Source organism: Notamacropus eugenii, chromosome X (assembly GCF_028372415.1).
Source record: "Notamacropus eugenii isolate mMacEug1 chromosome X, mMacEug1.pri_v2, whole genome shotgun sequence".
Classification (NCBI taxonomy): domain Eukaryota; kingdom Metazoa; phylum Chordata; class Mammalia; order Diprotodontia; family Macropodidae; genus Notamacropus; species Notamacropus eugenii.
Window position 1 is genome coordinate 33851246 of NC_092879.1, and position 26699 is coordinate 33877944.

A 26699-nucleotide genomic window follows, 5' to 3' on the forward strand; every position below is an offset into this window, starting at 1 on the left:
ACAAGTCATCAATGAATTCTCTAGGAAAAACATCTCCAGGGCCAGATGGATTTACAAGTGAATTCTATCAGACATTTAAAGAACAGTTAATTCTAATACTATATAGACTATTTGGGAAAATTGGGGAAGAAGGAGCCCTCCCAAATTGTTTTTATGGTACAAATATGGTTTTTAAAACCTAAATCATGAAGAGCCAAAACAGAGAAAGAAAATTATAGACCAACTTCTCTAATGAACATAGATGCAAACATTTTAAATAAGATTTTAGCAAAATGAATACAGCAACTTCTCATGAGAATAATACAATATGATCAGGTAGGATTCAAAACAGGAATGCTGGGCTGGTTGAATACTAGCAAAACTATTAGCATTATTGATAACATCAACAACAAAGCTAAAAGAAGCCACGTGATTACCTCAATAGATGCAGAAAAAGGTTTTGACAAAATACAATACCCATTCCTATTAAAAACACTGGCAAGCATAGGAATAAAGGGAACTTTCCATAAAACAATAAGCAGTATCTACCTAAAACCTTCAGCATTATATACATTGGAGTATTATATACAATGGAGATAAGCTAGATGACTTTCCAATAAGATCAGGGACGAAACAAGAAAGTCCATTTTCACCACTATTATTCAATATGGTACTAGAAATGTTAGCTGCAGCAATTAGAGAAGACAAAGAAATTGAAGGAATTAGAACAGGCAAAGAATAAAGTTATCACTCTATGCATATGATACAATGATATGCTGAGAGAATCCCAGAGTTTCAAGTAAAAAACTACTTGAAATAATAAACAACTTTAGCAAAGTTGCAGGTTACAAAATAAACCCACAGAAATCTTCTGCATTTCTACATATTACTAACAAAGTCCAACAGCAAGACATAGAAAGATGAATCCCATTTAAAGCTACAGTAGACCCTATAAAATATTTGGGAGTCTACCTGCCAAAAACAAATCCAGAGACTATATGAACACAATTATAAGACACTTTTTATACAAATAAAGTCAGATCTAAATAACTGGAAAAACATCACTTGCTCGTCGGTAGGCTGAGTCAATATAATAAAAATGACAATTCTACCTAATTTAATTTACTTATTTAGTGCCATACCAATTAAACTATCAGATACTTACTTTCTAGAGCTAGAAAAAATAATATCAAAATTCATCTGGAAAAACAAAAGATCCAACTCAGGGAACTAATGAAAAGAAAAGCTAGGGAAGCTGGCATAGCTCTACCAAATCTCAAATTGTATTATCAAGCAGCAATTTTCAAAACCACTTGGCACTGGCTAAGAAACAGAAGGGTAGACAAGTGGAATATTCTAGGGACTCAAGACACAATAAGCAATGAATATGGCAATCTGCTGTTTGATAAACCCAAGGACTCCAGCTTCTGGGATAAGAACTCACTGTTCAACAAAAATTGCTGGGAAACCTGGATAACAGTGTGGCAGAAACTAAGCACGGACCAATGCCTGACACAGTACACAAGAATAAAGTCCAAATGGGTACATGATCTAGGTATAAAGATTAATATTATAAACAAAATTAGTGGAGCAAGGAATAGTGTATTTATCAAATTTATGGAGAAGGGAAGAATTTTTGACTAAACAGGAGATAGAAAACATTATGAAGTACAAAATGGATAATTTTGATTACAATAAACTGACAAGTTTTTGCACAACCAAACCCAATGTAACCAAGATTAGGAGGGAAGCAGAAAACTGGGAAAGAATTTTTGGAGCTAGTGTCTGTGATAAAGGCCTCAATTTCTAAAATACATAGAGAACTAAGGCAAATGTACAAGAATCCATGTCATTCCCCAACTGATAAATGGTCAAAGGATATGAACAGGCAGTTTTCAGAGGAAGAAATTAAAGATATCTATAGCCATATGAAAATGCTCTAAATCACTATTGATTACAGATATGAAAATCAAAACAACTCTGAGATATCACATTCTACCAATCAGATTGGCTGACATGACAAAACAGGAAGATGATAAATGTTGGAGAAGATGTGGGAAGGATGAAACACTAATTCATTGTTGGTGGAGCTGTGAGCTGATCCAACTATCCTGGATAGCAATTTGAAACTATGCCCAAAGAGCTACAAAAATATGTATACCCTTTGACCCAGCAATACTGCTTCTAGGACTGTGTCCCAAAGAGATCATAAAAATGGGAAATGGTCCCACATGTACTAAAATATTTATAGCAGCACTCTCTGTGGTAGCCAAAAACTGGAAATCAAGAGGATGCCCATCAATTAGGGGATGGCTGAATAAATTATGGTATATGAATGTAATGGAATACTATTGTGCTATAAGAAAGGATAAACAAGAAGACTTTAGAGAGGCCCAGAAAGACTTATATGATCTGATGCTGAGCAAAAGGAGCAGAACCAGGAGGACTTTGTACACAGCAACAACCGCAGTGTGAGAACTTTTTTCTGCTAGATTTAGAACTTCATTGCAATGCAAGGACTTAAAAAATTCCCAGTGGTCTTATAAGGCAAAATGCCTTCTACATCCAGAGAAAGAATATGGAATTCAATCACAGAATGTAGCAGATCATTTTCTTGTGTATTACATTTTGGTTTCTTATGTGATGTCTCCCAATCATTTTAATTCTTCTATACTACAGTATAGACTACGGTGAAAACATATTTAATAGGAATATATGTGTAGAACCTATATAAAATTGTATGCTGTCTCAGGGAGGGAGTGAGGAGGAAGGGGAAAAGGAGGGGGAGAGAGGGAAAAAATCTAAGTTGTATGGTAATGATTGCAGAACACTCAAAATAAATTTTAAAAATCAATTAAAAATAAAATAAAAAATAAAAAAGCACATTAATTCCTAAAACTTTTGTGTTCCAACTTCTCTCCCTTCCTCCTTCCCCACCCATCACCACTGAGAAGGCAAACGATTCAATATAGGCTATATATGTGTAATTTCACAACAGACTTCCAAAATAGTCATGGTGTGAAATACTAACTATATTTCCCTCCATCCTATCCTGCCCCCACTTATTCTATTCTCTCTTTGGATCCTCTTCCTCCCCTAAAATGTTTATTTCTAATTACTCCCTCCTTGCATTTGCCCTCCCTTCTACTTTTCCCTCCACCCCACTTCTCCCCTTCTCCTCTACTTTCCTGTAGTGTAAGATAGATTTTCATACAAAATTGAGTATGCATGTTATTCCCTCCTTAAGCCAAATGTGATAAAAGTAAGCTTCACTTTTTCCTGGGTCTGTATTCATTGAGCTTTTGAACCTCCTTTTTCATTTACCTAATTCTGCTTTTTAAAGCATTTTTCTCCTCATTTGCTTTTTGGATCTATTTTCCCATTTGATTTAGTCTATTTTTAAAGCTATTATTTTCTTAAGCATTTTTTTTGAGTCTCCTTAACAAGCTGTTGACTCCCTTTTCAAAACAATGAAAAAGTAGAAGACAATGTGAAATATCTATTGGAAAAACAACCGACCTGGAAAATAGATCCAGCAGAGACAATTCAAAATTTATGGGATTACCTGAAAGCCATGATCAAAAAAAGAGCCCAGACATCATCTTTCATGAAATCATCAAGGAAAACTGCCCTTTCAGGAAACTATCAAGGAAAACTGCCCTGATATTCTATAACCAGAGGGTAAAATAAATATTGAAAGAATCCACCTTTCACCTCCTAAATGAGATCCGAACAGAAAAACTCCTAATAATATTATAGCCAAATTTCAGAGTTCCCAGGTGAAGCAGAAAGAAAGAATTCGAGTATTGTGGAAATACAGTCATGATAACACAAGATCCAGCAGCTTCTACATTAAGGAATCGAAGGCCTTGGAATAGGATATTCCAGAAGTCAAAGGAACTAGGATTAAAAGCAAGAATCACCTACCCAGCAAAACTGAGTACAATACTTCAGGGGGAAAAATTATATTTCAATGAAATAGAGGACTTTCAAGCATTCTTGATGAAAAGACCAGAGCTGAATAGAAAACTTGACTTTTAACCACAAGAATCAAGAGAAGCATGAAAAGGTAAACAGGAAAGAGAAATCATAAAGGACTTACTAAGGTTGAACTGTTTACATTCCTACATGGAAAGATAATATTTGTAACTCCTGAAACTTTTCTCAGTATTGAGTAGTTGGAGGGATTATACACATACATATAGACACAGGGCTCAGGGTGATCTGCATAGGAAGAGGTGATATCCAGAAAAAATAAAATTAAGGGGTAAGAGAGGAATATATTGGGAGAAAGGTAGAAATGGAATGGGGCATATTATCTCTCATAAAAGAGAAAAGAAAAAGCTTTTTCGATGGAGAGAATAAGGGGGGAGGTAAGAAGGGAAAAGTGACGCTTACTCTCATCACATTTGGCTTAAGGAGGGAATAACATGCACACTGAATCTCATTTTAAAATCTATCTTACACTACAGGAAATTAGGGGAGAAAGGGATAAGTGGAGTGAGGGAATGGGAGGGCAAATGGGAGGAGGGAGTAATTAAAAGTAAAAGTAAACACTTTTGGGGAGAGACAAGGTCAAAAGACAGAATAGAATAAATGGGGGGCAGGATAGAATGGAGGGAAATATAGTTAGTCTTTCACAACATGACTATTATGGAAGTCTTTTGCATAACTACACATGCATAGCCTATATTGAATGCTTGCCTTCTCAGTGAGCATGGGTGGGGAGGGAAGAAGAGAGAGAAGTTGGAATTCAAAGTTTTAGGACCAAATGTTGAGAAGTGTTTTTGCATGCAACTGGGAAATAAGAAATACAGGTAATGGTATACAGAAATCTGTCTTGCCATACAAGAAAAGAGAGAAGATTGGGATAAGGGAAGGAAGAGGTGTGACAGAGGGGAAGGAAGATTGGGGAAAGGGATAATCAGAAAGCTTGGTTGCTTGGGGTGGGGGGAGGGCAGATATGGGGAGAAAATTTGGAACTCAAAAGCTTGTGGAAATGAATCTTGAAAATTTTGAATAAATAAAATTCTGGTCTTCCTGACTCCAGGACCAGTGCTCTATGCACTGCCACCTACCTGCTTCAATTGGATGTCACCTTTAACACTAAGTTCAGTCCTTGGTCTTCTAATGGTAACTTAGGATCTGTCGAAAAAATGTGTTCCTGTCCTTTTACTCCATTTCAAAACCCACATCGCCTCTGACTCTCCTCTCTTTAACAAGACAGTTTTCTACATCGGCCCTTGACCTCAATTCCCTCCCTCCTTCTAACTGCTCTCTCCATCACTTCCCTCTTGTTTTTAAACATCTGTCTCATTTCTATGGAGATAACTCTTAGATCCATAGATTCAGCTCTAGCTTTGCTCCTGACTCTGATCTTGCATCTTCAACTGTGTATTAGATATGTCAAATTAGATGGTGCATAGCTATCTCCAATTCAGTAACTCGACCATCTTAGACCTGCATTATTTCTGTCAAGGGTACCACCGTTCTTCCAGTCATCCAGATTTGCAACTTCAGTATTATGCTCAACTTACATGTATCTCACTCCACATTCACAAATGATTGTCAAATCTTGTTTCTATGCCCCACTCCCAGAAAAGTTTTTACCTCATACTTCTCATTATTCATAACACCACCACTTTCATTCAAACTTGCATTACATACTGTCTGAACTATTGCAAAAGCTTCCTAATTCACCTCCCTGACTCAAATCTCTCCCCATTCCAATCCATCCTCCACACAGCTGCTAGTGATATTCCTGTTTTAACTTTATTTTTCTCAAAAAGCTCAATTATGTTTTCAGTTTCAAAGTCTCTCCTTTCTCCCTCCCCCACTCATCAAGACAGCAAAGAAAATAAAACATCTAAAAATATGAGGAGTCACACAAAACAAATTTCTGCATTTGTCATGTTCAAAATTAAACAGAAAAAGAGAAGAAATTATACTTCAATCTGTTCTCTAAGTCTATTGACTATGTGAAATTATGGTTGGTCATTATATTGATGAGCTATTCAATCTTTTCAAATTAATGATCTTTATAATACTGTTGTTACTGTAAAAACTGTTCTCCTGGTTCTGCTCACTTCACTATATATCACTTAATATAATTTTTCCTAAAGTTTTTCCAAAGTAATTTTTCTTATGGGTCAGACCATGTCACTCCCTGCTCTAACTCCAGTGAACCCCTAATGAAGAACTAGTTATAATTCACATAATTCATGCAACATAACATGTAACTAACACTAATATCAAATACATAAATTCCTCTGTCATTTAAACCCTTTAAAACTTGGCCTCTTTTGAAAGGGTGAGGTAGAAGGGGGTAATTTATCTTACATAAAAGAGGCAAGGAAAAGCTTTTACAGTGGAGAGGAAGAAAAGTGAATTGAGGGGGAGTGAGTGAACCTTACTCTCATCAAAATTGGCTCAAACAGGGAATAACATACACACTCAATTGAGTGTATATAGACATCTTACCCTCCAAGAAAGTAAGAGGGGAAGGGGATAAGAGACAGGGTTATGATAGGGAAATCACATTGAAGAAGAGGGTAATCAGAAGCAATATTTTGAGGAGAGACAGGGTGAAAGCAGAGAGAGAACAGAATAAATGGAGGAGGTGGGACAGGATGGAGGAAAATAAAGTGAGTAAAAGGAATTATGAAAAAAATGTTCGATGCATGTTTCTCTGAGAAAGGTTTCATTTCTCAAACATATAGAGAATTGAGTCAAATTTAGAAAAATAAGAACCATTTTCAAACTGATAAATGGTCAAAAGATATGGTCAGCTTTCAGGTGGTGTATCTATAGCCATATGAAAAAACATTCTAACTCACTACTGATTGGAGAAATACAAATTAAAACATTTCTGAGGTACTACTTCATATTTATTTGATAGGTTAATAGGACTGAAAAGCTGAATGAAAATGTTGGAGGGAATGTGAGAAAAACAAGACTTCAATGTGCAGTGGCTGGAATTGTGACTGATTCAACTATTCTGTAGAACAATTTGGAACCCCAAAGAGCTGCAAAACCATGCACACCCTTTGACTTAGCAATACCACTATTATGGCTGTATCCTAAAAGAGTTTAAAAAAATAAATAGAAAAGGACCTATGTTTATATAGATCTACATTTATAGTAGCTCATTTCTAGGGAGAGCAAAGTAGAAATTGAGGGGATGCTCATCAATTGGGGAATGGCTGAACAAGCTGTGGTATGAGGTTTTGATGGAATACTATTGTACTATAAGAAATGATGAGCAGGATGGTCTCAGAAAAATTTAGGAAGACTTACATGGGCTGAGGCAAGGTGAAATATACTGTGTATGAAGTAACAGCAATACTGTAAGATGATCAGCAGAGAATGCTATTCTTAGCAATACAATGATCCAAGACAGCTCTGAAGGACTTTTGATGAAAAATGCTATCCATCTCCAGAGAAAGAACTAATAGTGTCTGAATACAGATTGAAGAATAATTTTTCTTGCTTCATTTTCCTAAACGTTTTTTGTCTATGTTTTCTTTCACAACATGAGTACTATGGATATATTTTGCATGACTGTACATGTATAACCTATATTTAGTACTTGCCTTCTCAATTGAGGGGCGAGTAAGGCAGAGAATTTGCAACTCAAAATTTTGTAAACTAAGGTGAAAAATTGTTTTTTTAACTGGGAGAAAATTAATTAATTAAAAAAAAACACAACTTGGCCTCCATCAATCCTTCCAGCTTCATTACACATTACTCCTTTCTTGCTCTTCTTTTTGCTGGCTGTGCCTTGTGCATGGAACACTCTCTCTTTGTGGCCTTCAGCTGGCAGAATCCCTCACATCCTTGAAGACTCAGATCGGGCACCAGCTTCTTTTTGAAACCTTTCCTGATCTCTGCAGCTACTAGTACTCTCCCAAAATTATGTTTTACTTATTTTGTGTTAATACCGTCTATACTCTTCATGCTCTTGTCTTTCTCAGTAGAATATAAATTCCTTGAGGACAAGGATTGGTCTATTCTTGCCTGGTAGGGTTAGGGTTAGGCTTAGGGTTAGTGTTAGGTTTAGGGTTAGAATTAGAGTGCATTTAGGCTTAGGGTTAGGGTTAGAATCGGAGTGCATTTAGGATTAGGGTTAGGGTTAGAATTGGGTTAGGGTTAGAATCAGAGGCATTTTAGAATCAGAGCACATTTAGGGTTAGAATCGGAGATGACAAGGCTTCCTCCTTGATATTTAAATGAATTCCTCTTATCACAGTCTACCTATCCTGTGAATGAATCAAGTTATCAGTCAGGTATGTTCATAGTTTCATTCATGTCTTTGTTGAACTTAGACCATTTCCCATTTAGTACTCCACTATATATGCTATTAAGAGTACCTACTCAAATATTTACTTACCACTAATTTCTCTCAAGTCACTGGATGCATCTGTTGTCCATATCTTGCCCTCTCCTACAGCAAAGCTGGCTTTGACGAGGATTTTAGAAACAGTGACGCAGAGTTTAAATGACTTATCTATAAGCTCCGCTACAGAACTCTTTTCCTTCTTGCGTACAACTTTCACCATAATGATCTTATTTCATATTAATTTCTTCCTGACTCAAATTGCCTCCAGTGACCAGATTCCTGGTGATGGCTTCAGTCCTTAAAACAGTTCTTTTTAAAACATCCTTTTCAAAGGAATAATTCAACAACAGAGGCCCAGAACCAAAATAAAATATAGTCAATAATGAATAAAATACTTTTATGGAAATCATAGTATAAATTCCCAATTATTCCTTTCATGTCACTTTCTTTTAAATTATGGGTAAAATTCATCCCTTTGTAGAAATTCAAGTACAAACCTCACATTCCCTCTTCTAATATTTTCAGCTTCCAAGAAAAAGGAAAACCCTTGTCATTCTCAACGCAACACCTTTACTTTGGGATTTAGTCTATAAATTGCTGTACCATAATTTTTTAGTCTGAACCCTAAAATGATATAAAAATGTCTAACTACTTCATACTGGCCAAGATGCACTTTATGGCCTGCACTGGCAATTCCAATAATCTTGGTGCCATGAGGCAAAAGTTTATTCAATTTAAGGATGTCAAAGTTTCCGTAATCAACGTAGCCCACTAAAGCAGAAACTTCAGAAGCATATGCCAGTACTGAGGCAGGGTGCCACTGATTATCCTCTGAAAAATACAGACATATATACATATACATATGTGTAGATATATATGTGTATATATATATATATGTATGCATATGTATATATATGTGTTAGAACCAAAATACTTTTCTAACATTTATAGTAACACATCTATTTAATATTAAATGTATTTTAAGCAATCTGGAAATCTGTTTTAACAAGAGTAGCACATCTCTTCTTTAGCCACCACTTCCTCAAATGTAGCATTTTGCCAAGATGTCTTGAAGAACTTCCATTTCAGAGGAAATGTGAACTCTGTTAGGTAAAACTTCTTTAGGTTCAATTAATAAATAATTCTTTACTGCATACTCACAATGTGCCCAATAGAACCTCATTTTGGTGGTAAGTGTACAACAATTTATGTCACAATAATAAAGAATTCTGCAATAGAAAAATTATGTCTTCCTCTATCCAAATCTCCACAAGAAAAGAATGGCTCTGATTCCCAAGTCCATATCTAAATTTTTCTGCTCCTGGCATTCTCTCTGACCATCCTCCTTGCCTGGATCTCTCTCCTTCCTCAACTCCAACTCCTGGCTTCCCTCTGGTCTCTGCTCAACTCGCACTTCCAGCAAGAAGTCTTTACCTCGGAGCCTTCCCTATGAGATCATCCCCAATTCATCCAATATATGTCTTGTTTGTACAGCTGTTTGTTCCATGAGAGTAAGGACTATTTTCTGTCCTTTGCATCCCCAGTGTTTTAGCACAGTGCCATACACAGAGTAGACACTTAATAACAACTGCTGTCTTGAACGATTTTAGAAAGGTTCAAAATAAATGGTACATGCAAGATATGGCTATGATACAATAAATTATCTAAAGCAATTCCAGTCCAAACTGTGAGTTCACTGTTAGAAGAAACTGTGGTGAGGAAACTGCTTTTACCAGTACAGATGTACAACTTGGAGAGTTGCCTGGATCAACTGAAGTTGAGTGATTTGCTTAGAGTTATAGTCACTCAGAGCAAGACCTGGGACACAAGTTTTCCTAACTCTGAAGCCAGTTTTCTATAGTCAACTCCACTGCTTCTATTGTGCAATAGTACAATACTGAAAAGACTTGGCTTATTAACTCATCTTTTGACATCTCAGAAAAGTTCACAATTCTGTAAACTTTAAAATTTTACTTCATACAAAACTGAGTACTTTTTAGAAAATTCAAACTTTTTTCATTTTTCTCAATTACATGTAAAACAATTTTAACATGTTTTTTGAAACTTTAAAAACTTTAAAACTCCCTTCAACTCCTCCTTGAGAAGGCAAGCAATTTCATATAGAGTATACATGTACAGTGAACATTCCCATATTAGCCATGTTGCAATAGAAAACTGAGCCAAAAAAAAAGAAAAATAATGTAAAAAAAGAATGCTTTTATCTGCATTCAGGCTCCATCAATTCTTTCTCTGGGGGTAGATAGCATCTTTTATCCTAAGTCTTTCAGAATTGTCTTGAATCATTTGTTGCTAGGAATAGTTGAGTCATTCACATTGATCATCATACAGCAATGCTGTTACTATGTACAATGTTCTCCTAGTTCTATTTGCTTCATTCTATATTCATTCAACCAAGTTTTCTCAAGTTTTTCTGAAAGCAATGTAATCATAATTTTTTAAAGCATGATACCATTTTGTCACAATTATATACTACAACTTGTTCAGCCATTCTACAAATGATAGTTATCCCCTCAATTTCCAATTCTTTGTCACCACATAAAGAACTGCTGTATTTTATACACTCTAGGTCCTTTTCATTTTATCTCTGTGGGATACAGACCTAATAGTAGTATTGCTGGGTCAAAGGGTATTCATGGTTTTATAGCCTTTTGGCCATAGTTTCAAAGTTCTCTTCAGAATATTTGGATCAGTTCACAACTCTATCAAAAGTGCGCTGACGTCCTAGCTTTTCCGCATCCTTGCAATCATTTATCATTTTCCTTTTCTGTCTTATTAAATAAGTGTGAGGTATGTACCACAGTGTTGTTTTAATGTGCATTTTCTAACCAATAACAAGTTAGAGCATTTTATATGACTACATATAGTTTTGTTTTTCATCAGAAACCTGTTTGTTCATAACCTTTGACTATCAATTGGATAAAGACTCATATTCTTATAAATTAGACTCAGCTCCCTATATACTTCTGATATAAGACTTTAATCAGAGAAGCTTGCTATAAAATTCCCCAGCACCACCACCAATATTTTCTTCTTTCCTTCTAATCTTGGTAGCATTGGTTTTGTTTGTGCAAACCTTTTCAATTCAATATAATAAAAATGATCCATTTTAAATTCCACAATGTGGTGTCATTTGGTCATAAGTTCTTCTCTTATCCAGATTTGACAGGTAAACTTTTCCATGTTTCTCTAATTTGCTCATGGTATTACTGTTTATGTTCAATATTGATCTTATGTTGGTGTATGATATGAAATATTGGTCTATACCTTGCTTCTGTCAAACTTTTCCAATTTTTCAATCAATTTTTGTCAAATAGTGAATTCATGTCCTAAAAGCTTAGATCGTTGAATTTATCAAACACTACATTATTATGATAATTTACCACTTTGTATTGTATACCTAATTTATTCCACTGATCTACTGATCTGTTTCTTAGCCAGTACCAGATTGTTTTGATGATTACCATTGTATAAAACACTTTGATTTCTGATACTGCTAAGGCTACCTTCCCTCACATTTTTCATTAATTCTTTTGATATTCTTGACCTTTATTTCTTCCAGGGGAATGTGATTATTTTTTATACTTTATTAAATAATTTTTGGTAGTTTGAATAGTATGGCACTGAAAAAGTAAATTAATTTAAGTGGAACTGTCATTTTTATCATACTGGTTTGGCCTATCCATGAGACAGTAATATTTTTCCAATTTTTTTTGACCTGATTTTATTTGTGTAAAATGTTTTGTAAGTATATTAGTTCCCAGGTTTGCCTTGGCAGACAGACTCCCAAATATTTTATAGAGTCTACATTTTTAATGGAACTTTTCTATCTCTTGCTGCTCGAGTTTGTTGGCAATGCATAGAAATGCCAAGAGTTACTGTGGGTTTGTTTAACATCCTGGAACTTTGCTAAAGTGGTTAATTATCACAAGTAGTTTTTTAAGTTGATTCTCTAGAATTTTCCAAATATTCTATCATAACATCTGCAAAAAGTGATAGTTTTCTTTCTTTATTGCCGATTGCAATTCCTTCACTTTCTCTTTCTTCTCTTATTGCTATAGCTATATTTCCAGTATGACAATGAATAACAGTAGTGATCATGGACATCCTTGCTTGGCTTATCCCCATTACAGATAATTCTTGCTGATGGTTTTAGATAACACTTATTTTAAGGAAAGCTCCATTTATTCCTATGCTCTCTAGTATTTTTATAGGAATGGGTATTATATTTTGTCAAAAGCTTCTGTATCTATTCAGATAATCATGATTTTTATTGATTTTGTTATTGATATGATCAATTATGCTGATAATTTTCCTAACACTGAACAGGTCTTACATTCTTGAAATAAATCCCACTTAGTTACAGCGTATGAACCTTGTGATACATAGCTGTCTTCTTCTTGCTAGTATTTTATTTACATTTTTTTTATCAATATTCACTAGGGAAATAAGATCTATAGTTTTCTTTCTCTGTTCACTCTTTCTCGTTTAGGTATCAGCTGTTTCCATGGCTCTTTATTGTATATAATTTTCATTGCATTATGATCTAAAACAGGTGCATTTAATATTTCTGCTTTTCTGCATTTGGTTGTGAGGTTTTAAATGTCCTAAAAATGGTCAATTTTTGTGAAGGTTAAAAAAGGTATACTCCTTTCTAGTTCCATTCAATTTTCTCTAGAGGTCTAACATATCTAACATTTCTAAGATTGTGTTTATCTCTTTAACTTTTGTTTATTTTTTGGTTAGATTTATTTAGTTCTGAGATAGGGAAGTTGAGGTCTTCTGCTAGTATATTTTTTGTCTACTTCCTCCTTAAACTCATTAAATTTTTCCTTTAAAACTTTGGATGCTATACCATTTGATGGTATATATAGTTTAGTATTGATAGTTTAGAATGTTTAGTATTGGTAACACTTTATTGTCTATGGGACCTTTAACATAATGTAATCCCTGCTTATCTCTCTTAATTAGGTCTAATTTTGCTTTTTCTGTGACTGAGATCAGGATTGCTAGCCCTACTTTTTTAGCATAAAAGATTCTGCTTCAACAGTCCTTTTTTATACTCTGGGTGTCTCTTTGTTTCAAGTATGTTTCTTGTGACAACATGTTATTGGATTCTGATTTTTACTCCATTCCACCATCTGCTTATGTTTTTTGAGTGAGTTCATCCCATTCACAATTATGATTACTATATATTTTCCTTAATCCTATTTTTCCCCATTTATCCTTTGCTTGCTCTCTTTTTCAGCTGTTCCTTCTCAAAAGTCAATCTGACTCTTGATTATTGCTTCCTCTAATCCACTCTCCCTTCTATCACTCCCCCTTTTCTCATCCCTTTACTTCTCTATTGGGTAAAACAGATTTCTATACCCAACTGAGTGTGTATTATTCCCTCTTTGAACCAATTCTGATGAGAATAAGTTTCAAGTATTGTCTATCATCCCTCAACTCCTCCTTTAATGTAAAAGCTCTGTCTTTAGCACCTTTTTTACAGGAGATAATTTTCCATATTCAACCTTCCACCTTCTCCCAGTGAATCACTTTCTCACTTCTAAATATTATTTTTCAAAAATCATCCCATCATAGCCAACTTACACTCGTGCCTTTTGTCTCCTTAATAATGATAAAGCTATTAGGAGTTACAAGTATCATCTTTCCATATGGAATGTATATAGTTTAACTTTATTGAATCCCTTATAATTTCTCTTTCATGTTTACCTTGCTCCACTTCCCATGAGTCCTCAATTTTAAAGTAAAATTTTTCTATTTAGCTCTGGATATTACCAGGGGATTTTTTAAATTTCTATTTTACTCTCTATTTCTAGGATATTGGGACAGTTTTCTATGATAATTTCTTGAAAAATGATGTCTAGGCTCTTTTTTTTGATCATGTCTTTCAGGTAGTTCAACAATTCTGAGCCTATCTCTTATTTGATATTATTTTCCAGGTCAGTTGTTTGTTCCAATTATATATTTCACATTTTTTTCTAATTTTTTCATTCTTTCAATTTTCTTTTGTTTCTTCATATCTCATGGAATCATTAGATTATCTTCCACTTGCCCAATTTAAATTTTTAAGGAATTAGTTCCTTCAAGAAGCTTTCATACCACTTTTTCCATTTGGCCAATTCTGCTTTGCAAAGGAGTTCTCTTCAGTGGATTCTTGTGTCTCTTTTATCATTTGGTATATTCTGTTTTTTTAAGGTGTTATTTTCTTCAGGATTTTTTTGTGCTTCCTTTACCAAGTTATTGACTCTTTTTTCATGATTTTCTACTATTGCTCTCTTTTATCCCCAATTTTTTTTCTCCACCTCTTTAATTTGAATCTTAAAATCCTCTTACAGGAATTCTTTTTGGGCCTGTGTCCAACCAATAGTTTTTTTTTTTTTTTTGAGGATTTGCACATAGCTGTTTTGGTTTTTTTGTCTTCTTATGAGATTAGAGTTTGATCTTCCCTGTTATCACAATCAGTAATCACTATGGTCAGGTTCTTTATACTTGTTTTTTCTAGCCTTTTTCTTGACTTTTTACTTTATGTTAAAGTTGGGCTCTGATACTGGGGTGTATGAGGCACTGTTCCCAAATTTCAGATTTTTTTGTGCTTCTGTTTTCAAAGTCAATTCTACTGGATCCATAAGTTGTCAGTTCATCCAATGATGTTGCAGTCAAAGAGAGGTACAGTCACTGTTGTCCTGGCCTGTGCTCTGCTATGTGGACAACCAAAACAGTCTTTGACGCCTTAAACTTGATAACAGGACCCCGATTCTCTTCTGAGCAACCACAAGCACTATTCTCTACTCTGGAACTGTGATCAGGGCCCCTGGTCCCCTATGGCAATAAATGTTAGTGGGCTTTTGTTCCTTTTTGCCCTAAGACTGCAACTCAGAACTGCATATTGTGAATGCAACAGTGTCCTACACCCAGTGTCAGCAAAGGATGCACTGTAATCTCTTTCTGATTAGTTATCTGACCCACTCATGGTCTGCAGGCTGAGACCTCCTTCCATTGCCACTGCTGAACTGACTCCAAAGCCTGCTGCTGGTTTGCCAGCACACAACCTGTACTGTACTATGATCTAGACCTTACCTCCACCTCAGACAGAACTTTCCTTCCAATCATCTACATTGTCTTGGGCTGAAAAATTGTTTCAACCCAACTTTTTGTTAGTTCTGCCGCTCCAGAATTAGATTTGTGGTATTTAATTTTAAAGTTATCTGTAGGGTAAATTGAGAATGCTCAGGTGGGTTCCTACCTTTACTCTACCATCTTGGCTCTGCCTCAGTTGCTTTTTTTTTTAAAGAACTGATTTATTTTGATAATTTAGCTTTTGCTGTAGCAAAACTTTATTGAGAAAATTTAGAAAAATTTATTTTTATTGCTCTTAGTTAGTAATTCATCCTAACTACAACAGATCACTTAAAGAGAAGAAAATGGATAATTTTATTGAAAATCCTTAACAGCAGAGGGTCGAGACAGATTGATGCAGCCTTGATGAAACATAACAATTGCCTCTATAATTTTCTCTTCTCTGAGAACTGTGCACACCAAATATCTCCAATGGCTGGATAAAAGTCAGACTGGGTAGACATTTTATTACAGTATTTGCTAAGAGATAACTGAAGTTCAGTAAGCTGGCCTGTAGACAGAAGTTATGTTTTAATTTTTTTTCAAGGTGATCAGAGTTAAGTGACTTGCCATGGGTCACACAGTTAGTAAGTGTAAAGTGCCTGAGACCGCATTTGAACTCAGATCCTCCTAACTTCAGGGCTGGTGCTCTGTCCACTGCACCACCTAACTATGCCTCAGAAAGCATGTTTTTAAAAATACAAATATCCATTTGTAAATTAGTAAGAAAATATATGAAGATATATACAGCGTGAAGGGGGCTGATATTCATCAGGTAGTGGGTAAAATGAAATTTACTTACAGTCACTTTGTTGACAAAAGAAGTCTTCTGGAATTTCAATATGAGCAATGACACCACAAAATTCCTCTCCAACATTTGGGGATAACACCTTTGGAATGAGATTACTTTTATATTCAGACAGTGTTGTATGTTCACCTGTTTTTCTTCCAGAATATTCAAAATCACCTTGCCAGAAAATTCAAATAACAAAAATTTAGGATCAATTATTTTAAAATGAGTTTTAACAGCTACAAAAATTAAATGAAAGTCCTAAGCCTGATACTCCATAATATTTATCTGTTGTATAGAATCAGCACACTATCAGGGACATATTTAGTTGAATCAGTGAAGTGCAGATTAAAAATTACAACACAAAACTGGTAAGCCAGGAACAAATCTTTTCTGAAGGACAGTGATGGAAAACAATTAGGAGACTCAATTAGAATCCTCCACATTCAATCTTCCACTCTGCTTGGTTTGAAGTCCAAAGAACATGACTCCCCTGTGCCAGGTACCTCCTACAATCAGCCCCCTCCTCTTTCTCCCTTCCTGTTATGTGTTGTCTTTCCCCATTAGACAGCAAAGCTCCTTTAGGACAAGGGCTGTATTTCTTATATATATATCCCCAGTGCCCAGTACCATGCCTGGCATATAGAAGGTATTTAATAATAGTTTATTTAATTGAAAGATCCATGTTTTGATATGTATGACCAAGGAAAGGTAACAACCTCTTTGAACCTTATTTTTTAAGTAGAACTAACTCTATTTTCAATACTTCTTTCATAGGGCTGGGATGAAGAAAGCATTTTGTCAACCTTAAAAGCACCATGGAAATGTCTATTCTTATTTTAAATAATATGGTCTACTGAAAAAGTCTGGCCGTGGAATTCAGGGAGATCAGTTGTTGAAGCCCTGCCTCTGGTCATTTAGCATCCTCTCAGTTCCTGACCAACTGTCCAAGGTTGATATAATTTTCAATAAGTTTCTGAACCTCATGCCAACAAAAATGTCTATCCTCTTCCCAAAATTATTAAGTATGACCTCATTTAAAACAATGAGAAAAAGATTTCTTCACAATTAAATTTAAGAGGGTGACCTACTATACATGGAACAAGAAACTATATAAAAAGCATATGGGGGGAAGCAATGAGACATTTTATTCCGCAATCTCAAACTGAGTTAATTTTCTCCATCTGAAGTCAATATTATTGACAAAAATATTTCAAAAACATGAATACTCGCTTTTATCTGAACTTTGCATGTTGGAATTTTGTCCCATGGATCTCAAACTATACCCCATTTCCAAAAGTACATGATCTGAGTGTTTTCCTATATGATATAACAAAGCGATTATTTCTTTTAAAAATGTATGCTATCTTTTTAATCAAATAGTACAACATAGATTACATATCTCCAAATATTATTTATTAGTAAACTGGGTACAAAGAACAAGACTTGAAATGTTTAGTAAATGAAGCTCTTTTGAGCTTAAGGGCATTATGTTTTGGGAGAGAGCTCGCTAGCTATTTAAAAAATAAAATTAAAAAATGGGAAATGTGACATAATGCAAAAAAAAATGAACCTTAAAACAGTAATCACTTAACACACCTAAAGTTTATGCTCAGTGAAAATTACTGAAAATACAGTAAAATTAAGATTATCAAAAGTTTTCTGAAAAGATATTCAAATACTGATGTCATTATATATTATACATACATATCAGTCAAATAGTGGTAAATCACTTAACAAATAGTTTTAAAAAATTCTGTAGAAGTGTGTTTTCTAAAAGGCCTGAAGAGTTAAGAATGATTTTTTTTCTTAGAGTTTTTTTGGAAGGGAATTGGGGTAAAGTGATTTCCACACAGCTAGTAAGTGACTGAGGCCAGATTGGAACTCAGGTCCTCCTAAGTCCAAAGCCCATGCTCTATTCAGTTACAGTAATTTCAACATATACCATGTAAATTCAAAATCAGCAATGATACAGTATCAGAAACTGAAAGAGAGATCAGTGCTAAGTATATCATATTAACTGAATTCACTAAAATACATCAATTCAACTGCATTAGGCTTGAATCAAGGAAGACTAATTTTAAATTCTAAAAGTCTAGAATACAAAGTCCTTAAAAAATTACAAAGCCCAACTATTTTGAGGTGCTTACAATGCCTGCTTGATACAGTGATGAAATTCAAATTTGTGTAGACTTCTCAAAGAGACTTTACTGACCAGACTTTAACATCAATTACTTAAGGGAAGGAAAGAAGCTCTTTCCCAAATTTAAAAAAAAAAAGATGAATTATTCAAAATGGCTGGAATGAGTCTCATGTTTCCTTACCGTCTTTTCAGGAATACTTGGAAAATAAATGAGAAAACTGAAATGCTTTAAGTTCTACAGAAGGATAGAGAAATAAATGATTTTTTGATTTTACCAGAGCCCAGAAGCCAAACATCACCAGCAAAAGAAATCATTTCTTCTTGTAATATATCAACAATTTTAGAAGAACAATACTGTTCTTAAGGGTTTAATAGCACTGGCACAGTCATTGTCACAACTTCCTTCTGCTGGAATTACACTGGCAACAAAGCATTTTATGGCCTGAAAGAAATGAAAGGTATTCTACATTGAAAGAATGGGCAATAGCAACTGATTTTCCTCTTTAAAAAGCTATAAAAGACGTTTACATGTATGTTTTATATTGAAGCTTTATCCAGAAATCTCAAATTTTTAAGTAAAACTTTAAAATTCCATAAAAAATAATTTTTCATTTCCAACCATGGTGTATTACATGTCTGTTTATTTGGAGTTGTTTTGGTTTAGAGAACTCACAGAAGCAAATCTTTTTAAAATTCCTTTATTTTATGTCATGTGAAACAACTTTAACTGCAGACTCTAGTTATGGCCTCTGAATTAAACATAAAACTTCCATTTACCTTTAAATAGCATTTTATTATTTCCAATTACATTGTAAAGGCAATTTTTGACATTCATTTAAAAGTTTTTTTGAGTTCCAAATTTCTCACTTCCTCAATTCCCCCTTTCCTAAAACAGCAAATAATTTGATAAAGGTTATTTATGTGCAATCATGTAAAACTTATTTCTAATACTAGTCATGTGAAACTTCTCTTTTAGGCTTTTAAAGCCATTAACAACCTCTCCAGCTTCATCATATAATATCCCATCTTCATCACACTAAGTCTGACTACTTGTAGAAAAGATGAACAATTTCAGAATTTCTATAACAAAATTACATTTAATTTTTAAAAAAACAAAATGATATACAAAGAAGTGGAAATAATCCCTCATCTGTGAACAAAACTTTAATAAAGACACATATTTTTAAAAGGAAAAATTCAATTAAATATTTATTAAGCACTTACTGTGTTTCAAGGGATAGAAACATAATGCATTGATCCCTACTCCTAAGGTGAGAGAAAGGGATGGGGGAAGTGGGGAGAAAAAAAGGGAGCAAGAAAGGAGAGGGAAGAAAGGAAAAATAGGAAAGAAAATGAGGTTTTTCAAAGAGTTTGCATTAATGTTTTACTACCTCAGTGCTATTCCTCAGATTTTACAAATGATTTCTGGCAACACTGGGCTCTACTCTTAATACTGTATATAATGGTATACCACTGCTCCAACAAAACCATTAAAAAAGTCCAAAGAAGCAAAGTACATTGATGATAATAAAGGTGCTTACTCTTAATTCAGTAAAATTTTGGTCCAAATTCTAAATCTAAAGGTGAAGAGAAACATGTTATACCTCTTTATTTACTTCCATTTTCTTTGTTTCACAAGATAATTTTGTATCTTCAGGTAAGTGAAACTGGAAAATAGCAAAAGGTTTAAATATTAATACTACAGAATTAAAGAAGCAATTGAAACACAATTATCCTTAAAAACAAAAATAGCTTAATCTCTCTACAGAAAAAAGCAACCATAAAGTAAAACATTAGCTCTATGTAAGGAACACAATGAAGCATGGCTGGATATCCAAAATTTTCCCTGATAGCTGAGTGATAATAAAGGTATTATTATGGTTCTCCTCAATACTAATTAAAGAGGTATTGAAAATTACACTGTATTAAAACTAATAAGGTATATTCTAATTGATTTATTTATGTACTATTTATTATGTCATATCTATAAACCATACTAGGTGCTAAGAAAAGTAAAATCTAAGAAAGACATATTCTCTTCTTTCATGGAGTTTCTAATCCAGAAGGAGCCTTGCACATTTGTTGAAATGAATATCAAGCAGAGGAATAATACATAATCAATAAGCATAATGAAGAGTATAATAAGCATAGAACAGAAGTTCAAGGTGAGAAGGAAAGATAACTTCTGAAGGGGAGGAGAGTGAAATAATTCAAAGGCTTCCTGGAAAAACTAGCATTAAATCTGGGTTTTGAAGGACAGGTAAAATCACAAAGATAGAGACAGGAGACAAAGGAATTCCCAAGTAGAGAATGTCTTGAATGACTCTTCAGCCCTCTAAAATGAGGTCCTAGAACTGACAACTCCTGCCCCTAATCCCTTTGTCACCTGAGTAAAATAAAAAGTGTTCAGAAGAAAATTTTCTACTTGAAGAAATGCTTGAAAGAACTGAGGGAGAGGGTGAAGCCATCATAGTCCTATACTGAGTAGTTCTTAAAAATTCTTTTCTGAATCCTTTTTTGGGTATGATGAACATGTGTGTGAGTACAGTGTAGAATGCTATGAAACACAGAAAGTTGGTCAGATTGAAAAGAATTTCTCAGATACAGGGTAGGGCCAAAGACCTACAGAGATTCCCATAATTCTGATATTCTATTTTCATTTCCTAGCTCAATTTTGAATCATGGTCAGCATCACAGTCTTATGAGAAAGACCAATGAGAAAGGAGAGCAGCCTACAAACTTCTAGGCAAGCACCCTCTAGTAAGCAGGAGAGATACTGTAACTTTGGGAAAAGTCAGTGCAAACACACCTAAATAAGACAGGCTATGATGTAGCCAAGGGGATGGTGGCCTGAGGGCAATGCCACCTCCTGACTGAAATGTATTCCATTCTAGTTAACTGATAAAAATCTCTGAAGAAGGCAGAAAGCATGGAAGTCAGCTAGAAATGATTAGGTTATGTTTTAACAGCACCACCAAATGGACACAGCATCTACATCACCTGTCACAAGGAATAAAATAAAAGGAAAAAAAGGCAATTAACCCTAAGAAAAAGATAAATAGTACCTGGAACTTTAAAATATTAATATCTTCAGCAGTAAAACTCTAATAAAACTGGTGCTTATAAATACCATGAATAGCTATATATTGATCTTTCAGATCAGTTTTTTACTCTAAAAATCTCATATACTCACATTTGGTTAATAGGTTTGCACACAATGCTGTGTGCAGATCAGTCTCTCTTTGGCATGCTACACAGCAATAGTATGTTTGCTTGCACTGTGAACATCTCAGGGATCCTAAACAATATATAAGTAGTTTACTGTTACCTTGTTCCAAATTAAAATCCAAAATTTTAATCAATTAAAATTTACAATTTTTTCAGTAATATGTCAGACAATCTGTCCTCAAATTCCTAAGATGAAAGTCTAAAGAGAACAATGGTATTCTATGATATTACCTATGTCTACAATTTGTGTCAGGATTAAATATTAATACAACTATTGTGAAAAGTGAGCCCAAATAACTAGCCCCCAACTGTGACAAACATGCTCACCTAAAACAAAGCACAATAGCTGTTGAGAAATCAGGAAAGCTTTTATTAATCTTTAGGTTCATTCCCTCTGAATGCACAAGTAGCTTCCCAAGTAAGGTTACAGGAAGAGTACAATTTTTTCAGAACAATGTAAGCTTCATATACTATTCTGAGTTTTGGACCTCCCACCATACCATCTATTGCTACATGACTTCATGTTCTCCTCTCTCATAGGCTTTCCCTCACACACCTCATCAAGTGTGAGCACAAATTTCTGACCTTTACTCTGACCATACCAGATCACAACTCTGATTAACCTGTGGAAACAGAATTCCTTCCTCTGTTTCCTACACAAGTAACAGTTTAATTCATTAGTGTACTAATTTCAAAGTTTATTTTTCAATAGTTCTGACTGATCCCTATTGGAAAATTCAAAAATGCATTAAGAACATAAGAATTATTATACTAGTTCAAACCCATATGGTTACTCTAACCTCGTATTCTGTTTCATTAGCAATGAGGCATGTTGTGAAATGCCATCATCTTTCCTGCCACCAACCTCAAAATTTCAGTGATATGATAATGATGATGATGATAACATCCTAGTTTCTTTTACGAATTTAAGGAGTAACAAGTCCACAACAGATTGTTTTACTTTCTCTGAAGCGTTATTGTCAGTTTGTACCTCAATCTGGGATAATAAATGCCATAAATTTATTATCTTATGTATAAAAGTATGCCCTTAATCTGTCCTCAAAGTTCTCTCTAAGGCTTTAAGCAAAGTCTGAAGCATACTTTTTAACATAATAAAAGGTCCTACTTACTATACTAGGTCAATGCACAGAATCATCATAGCAGCAATGATTACTCTGACTGTACGTACCTCACAGGATTGTTATAAGGACCAAATGAGATAATATATGTAAAGTATGTTGCAGACTTTAAAGTGCTATCTAAATGTTAATTGCTACTGCTTCTGATGTTGTTAATGGAAAGAATCTTGGGACCTGGAAGCAGAAGAGACCTAGGTTTAATCCTGCCTCAAAAATCTAATAGCTATGTAACCATGGTCAAGTCACTTAATTCTTTAAGTGTGTTTTCTCATTAGTAAAAGTGAGATAATATATTGCTGTAGGAGCAGCAAATTCTCTTTTACAAAGGCTGGTTTCCCTTTAAGGCAACAAGGAAGCTATGAAATCATTTCTGTGAAGAACTTCCTGGTCGACAAATTCTCTCTGCCAACGTGGACTGGCAACTTCTTTCTAATTCAAGTGGCTTAGACAGTTGCCCAAGATCCTGAGAGGTCGGGTAATCTGCCCATAGGCACATAACTCTTCTGCGTTCAAAACCAAGTCTTTGTTCCTAATTCCAAAGACAATCCTCTATTTACTCTGCTATACTGACTCTTAAAGTTCAATATTCAGCATTTAAGATCATACAGAATCATAGAATTTGGATGGGAATGTAAGGTATGATTGAATTTTGTTTCCACAGAAGTCATAAAATTATAGTTCATACTGATGGCTAATATCAGAGACAAAATTGCTTGTAGAGAGAGCAGTGGGGGAAGGCTGGCTGCTTGAAAATCAGCATATCTACTACTTTTCTTTGTTCTGAAAAGGCTACTTCCTACATAACAGAGTTGCTAAGCCAACTCTCATCCCCAAAGGATAAGGATGAGAGCCATGAACCCACCTTTATTATTGAATAAGTTAGGAGTAGTTACGGTAGCTGCAGTTGTAGCAACCAGAAATAACACAGAAATTGGAAGAGTCACCCCTGCATCCCCAAAGCACTAAGAAAGAGGGCTGCTGGCCCATTAAATTGTCCTCCAGGATAACCTATAGGTACAATCTATGTAATTAGAATAACCTAGATTCAAAGCCTGGTCCTCTAATTCCACTTCTAGCTGTCTGGATATTATGTTGTCTATTACAGCAGTTAAAGTCCATTCTTTCTGTCAATCCTATTTCTACCTAAAATGCATCACAAGAAAGATCCATTTTTATTAAAAAAAAAAAAAAAAGAAAATAGAAAAAAAACCAAATTTTTGCTATGCCTTTACATAAGAACCCACATTGAGTTAAATTTTCCCTATTTTCTTTTCTAAGAGATTAGAGTTGCCTTGTTTATGTAGTTTCAGGAATATGTAAATATACACACTCAACATATCAAGAGTCCTTAAAGGAAATGACACACTTACCATACAGTCCACATCGATGGTAAGTAGTTGACCCAGGTGATGGTTGTAATGAATTAAATAGTTTAGAATCATAGCACAGAGAGAAAGGATTCTCATGCAACTTCTGTAGCATTTTTGGTTTTGCAGGAGACAAATGAGTCCTAAGCTTCTACAAAAGAAAAGATGGTGGTATTAAAGTCTGGATAATTTTTAAAGTTTAAGGAAATAGGGATCAGATCTGTGGTAGAGGGACTTCCCAGATAAGGAAACTCTCTTTGTCTTCTCTGCAGTTTGTACACACTGATCTTTTTTCTTTTTTAAATCAAAATTTGCCAGGCCTAGAGGCCTGAGGGCTACCCAAGTCTTACCTTACCTCTATCGATGGTCTTCAGTTGGCCAAACCAGATAAACGTATGAGAGAAGAGACTTTCCGGAGTCAAACAAGGGTTAAGCTTTTATTCAGGGTCCTGGTTACAAGTGCAGAGGGAATTCTTCCTTAGGAGGGAGCGAGGAATCTCCCAAGGAGGCAAAGATCTTATAATAAGAGATTGGAAGTAGAAGTGTAAGTGGGGAGAGAGGGGGAGGGGAGAGCGAAGAGAGGAAAAACGGAGCCTTCTGTCCTGTAACGACCCCTCCCGAGCTAAGAGTGCCTTCAGGCTTTCCTGATCCTAATTAAGCTGTCCAGCCGCATAGTTTGCACCTGAATACCGTGCCTGTTAGATAACAATAGGTGTGCCCAGATGCAGGACAGTCTCCAGGGGGATGCTCCTCCCATCACGTTTCTCACGGGAAGAGGCGGAAATACACGAGATTGCTCGGTCTCACTCCTCGATTCCCTGGTGTTTATGGGGGGCCTCATGAGAACTCTAAGATTTAGAAGTTCCCACCTTTACCCGCCCGAGACTGTCCACATGGAATTGAGCTTCCATCCCCAGCAAAAATTCTCTTTAACAACTTGGTGAAGCCTATGAACCTCTTCTAAGAATGTTTTTAAGCATAAAAAATAAAATACAAAGGAACAGCAACGAAACCAATTATACTGAAATAAAAACATAATTCCCTCCCCCAATCTAAGTGCATGCATGACTTTTTAAATATAAGAAACAATTACTTATTACAAATGTTTAGATAAAAAGCTCCACTAGAGCAGGAACTGTATTTATCTAATCTTTGCATCTCCACCTGCAGTATTCTGTACATATACATTATAGATACGTAAATGTGGGTATAAAGTGGCAAGTATAAAATAAGCAATGGTCCCAATTTTCTATAGAATGAATATGGTCTAACAGTATTGTTACTCGCGAAACTTGTCTGAAAAAAAATTATTTCACTAACAAAAAAAGATCTTACTAAAGGAATACAAAGGAAAACATTTTATAGATTGAAACCTCAGTTATTTCAATGTATGTGTGACTTCCTAAAAGTAGCTTCTCTCTTTACTGGTACAAGTCGCAATCTGTGTGATTGCTATTATGCCTTTCTGTAAATCCTCCATAGAGAATCTCCCCAAAGTATGGAAACCAACTTCTGGACCTTTAGAGTCTTATGGACACTCGTACAGCATTCAGACTGACAGACTTTTTTCCCTCTTTTATGAATATCCTATTTCTTCTTTACTTCTGTATTTGTCCTTGATGACTGTTTTATACTACTTCTGGCGTAGGAATTATGGTTAATTTGCAGTAGCACTTTGCTACCTGTTATATATCTTTCCATTGCTCTTTAGGTCATGTGTAATTTTAATTCTTCTGAGATCACAGTGTTTGACAATCTGCAGCAAAAATATATCGATAGGGGTACAAAACAATAGGCTTTTGCAGTAGTTAGCAATTGTGTTCAAAGAAAGTGCTATGTAACTTCTCAATTGCAATCCAACCCTAGTTCCTTCACAATTCATCCACAGTTCCTGCCTAAAATACAAATGTACTAACATACTTCCCATGCATATATGCCATAATGGAAGACACATTCACTCAACATCTTTCTAAAGGTGTGGCTCTCACTGAGGTGGCTCTGTGGTCTTCAAGGGTATAAATGGCAAGGGCAAATAAGATTACCTGAAGAAACTGCTTGTCAATGGACAAAATCTCTTCTGTTTGAACATTGTATGGAGTACATTCCAAGAATGTGGACACTGGAAGAACACACAACTCCCTGTTTTATTTCTCATTCAATACTGAAATCAGTAACTATGATAATAACATGAGCTAACACTTACATAGCTCTTTACCAATATTATTTTATTATTTCATTCAATCCGCACAGCAACCAAGTGAATTAAAACCATTATTATTTGCATTTTATAGATAAGGAAAGTTGAGGCTGGGAGAAGTTAAGTGATTTGCCTTGGGTCACACAGTTAATAAGTGTTTAAGGCAAGATAAGTAGACTCCACCTAAAGAATTCTATACTCTATACTGTAGGTAACTTGCATTTTGTCCTTTGTTCTCAAAGAGGAACCTGACTTCAAGACCATATGACTTGCACTTGACTCGGATTTGAGTGAGGGAGGGCTATGTAAGGTCACCAGCCTCACTTTCTCCTCCAGAGCCATCTAGGTCCAGAGGCCAGATATTCATCAGGAGGA

General features: G+C 35.0%; 1 protein-coding gene across 25 annotated transcripts in view; it reads right to left on the minus strand.

Annotated features, from left to right (window-relative positions):
• Positions 1-26699, minus strand: part of LOC140516445 (uncharacterized) — a 269830-nt gene that overhangs the window by 232909 nt on the left and 10222 nt on the right. For 18 of the 25 annotated variants that reach the window (XR_011971366.1, XR_011971367.1, XR_011971368.1 and 15 more), the window contains exons 2-6: positions 24131-24278; positions 21587-21691; positions 19998-20060; positions 18669-18835; positions 16263-16427 (exon numbers count right to left, since the gene is read on the minus strand). The gene's annotated coding sequence lies outside the window, so the exon portion shown is untranslated. Of the gene's footprint in view, positions 1-16262; positions 16428-18668; positions 18836-19934; positions 20061-21586; positions 21692-24130; positions 24279-26699 lie in introns of all 25 variants that reach the window. The other 7 variants (XM_072627413.1, XM_072627410.1, XM_072627426.1 and 4 more) reach the window with 6 other exon arrangements.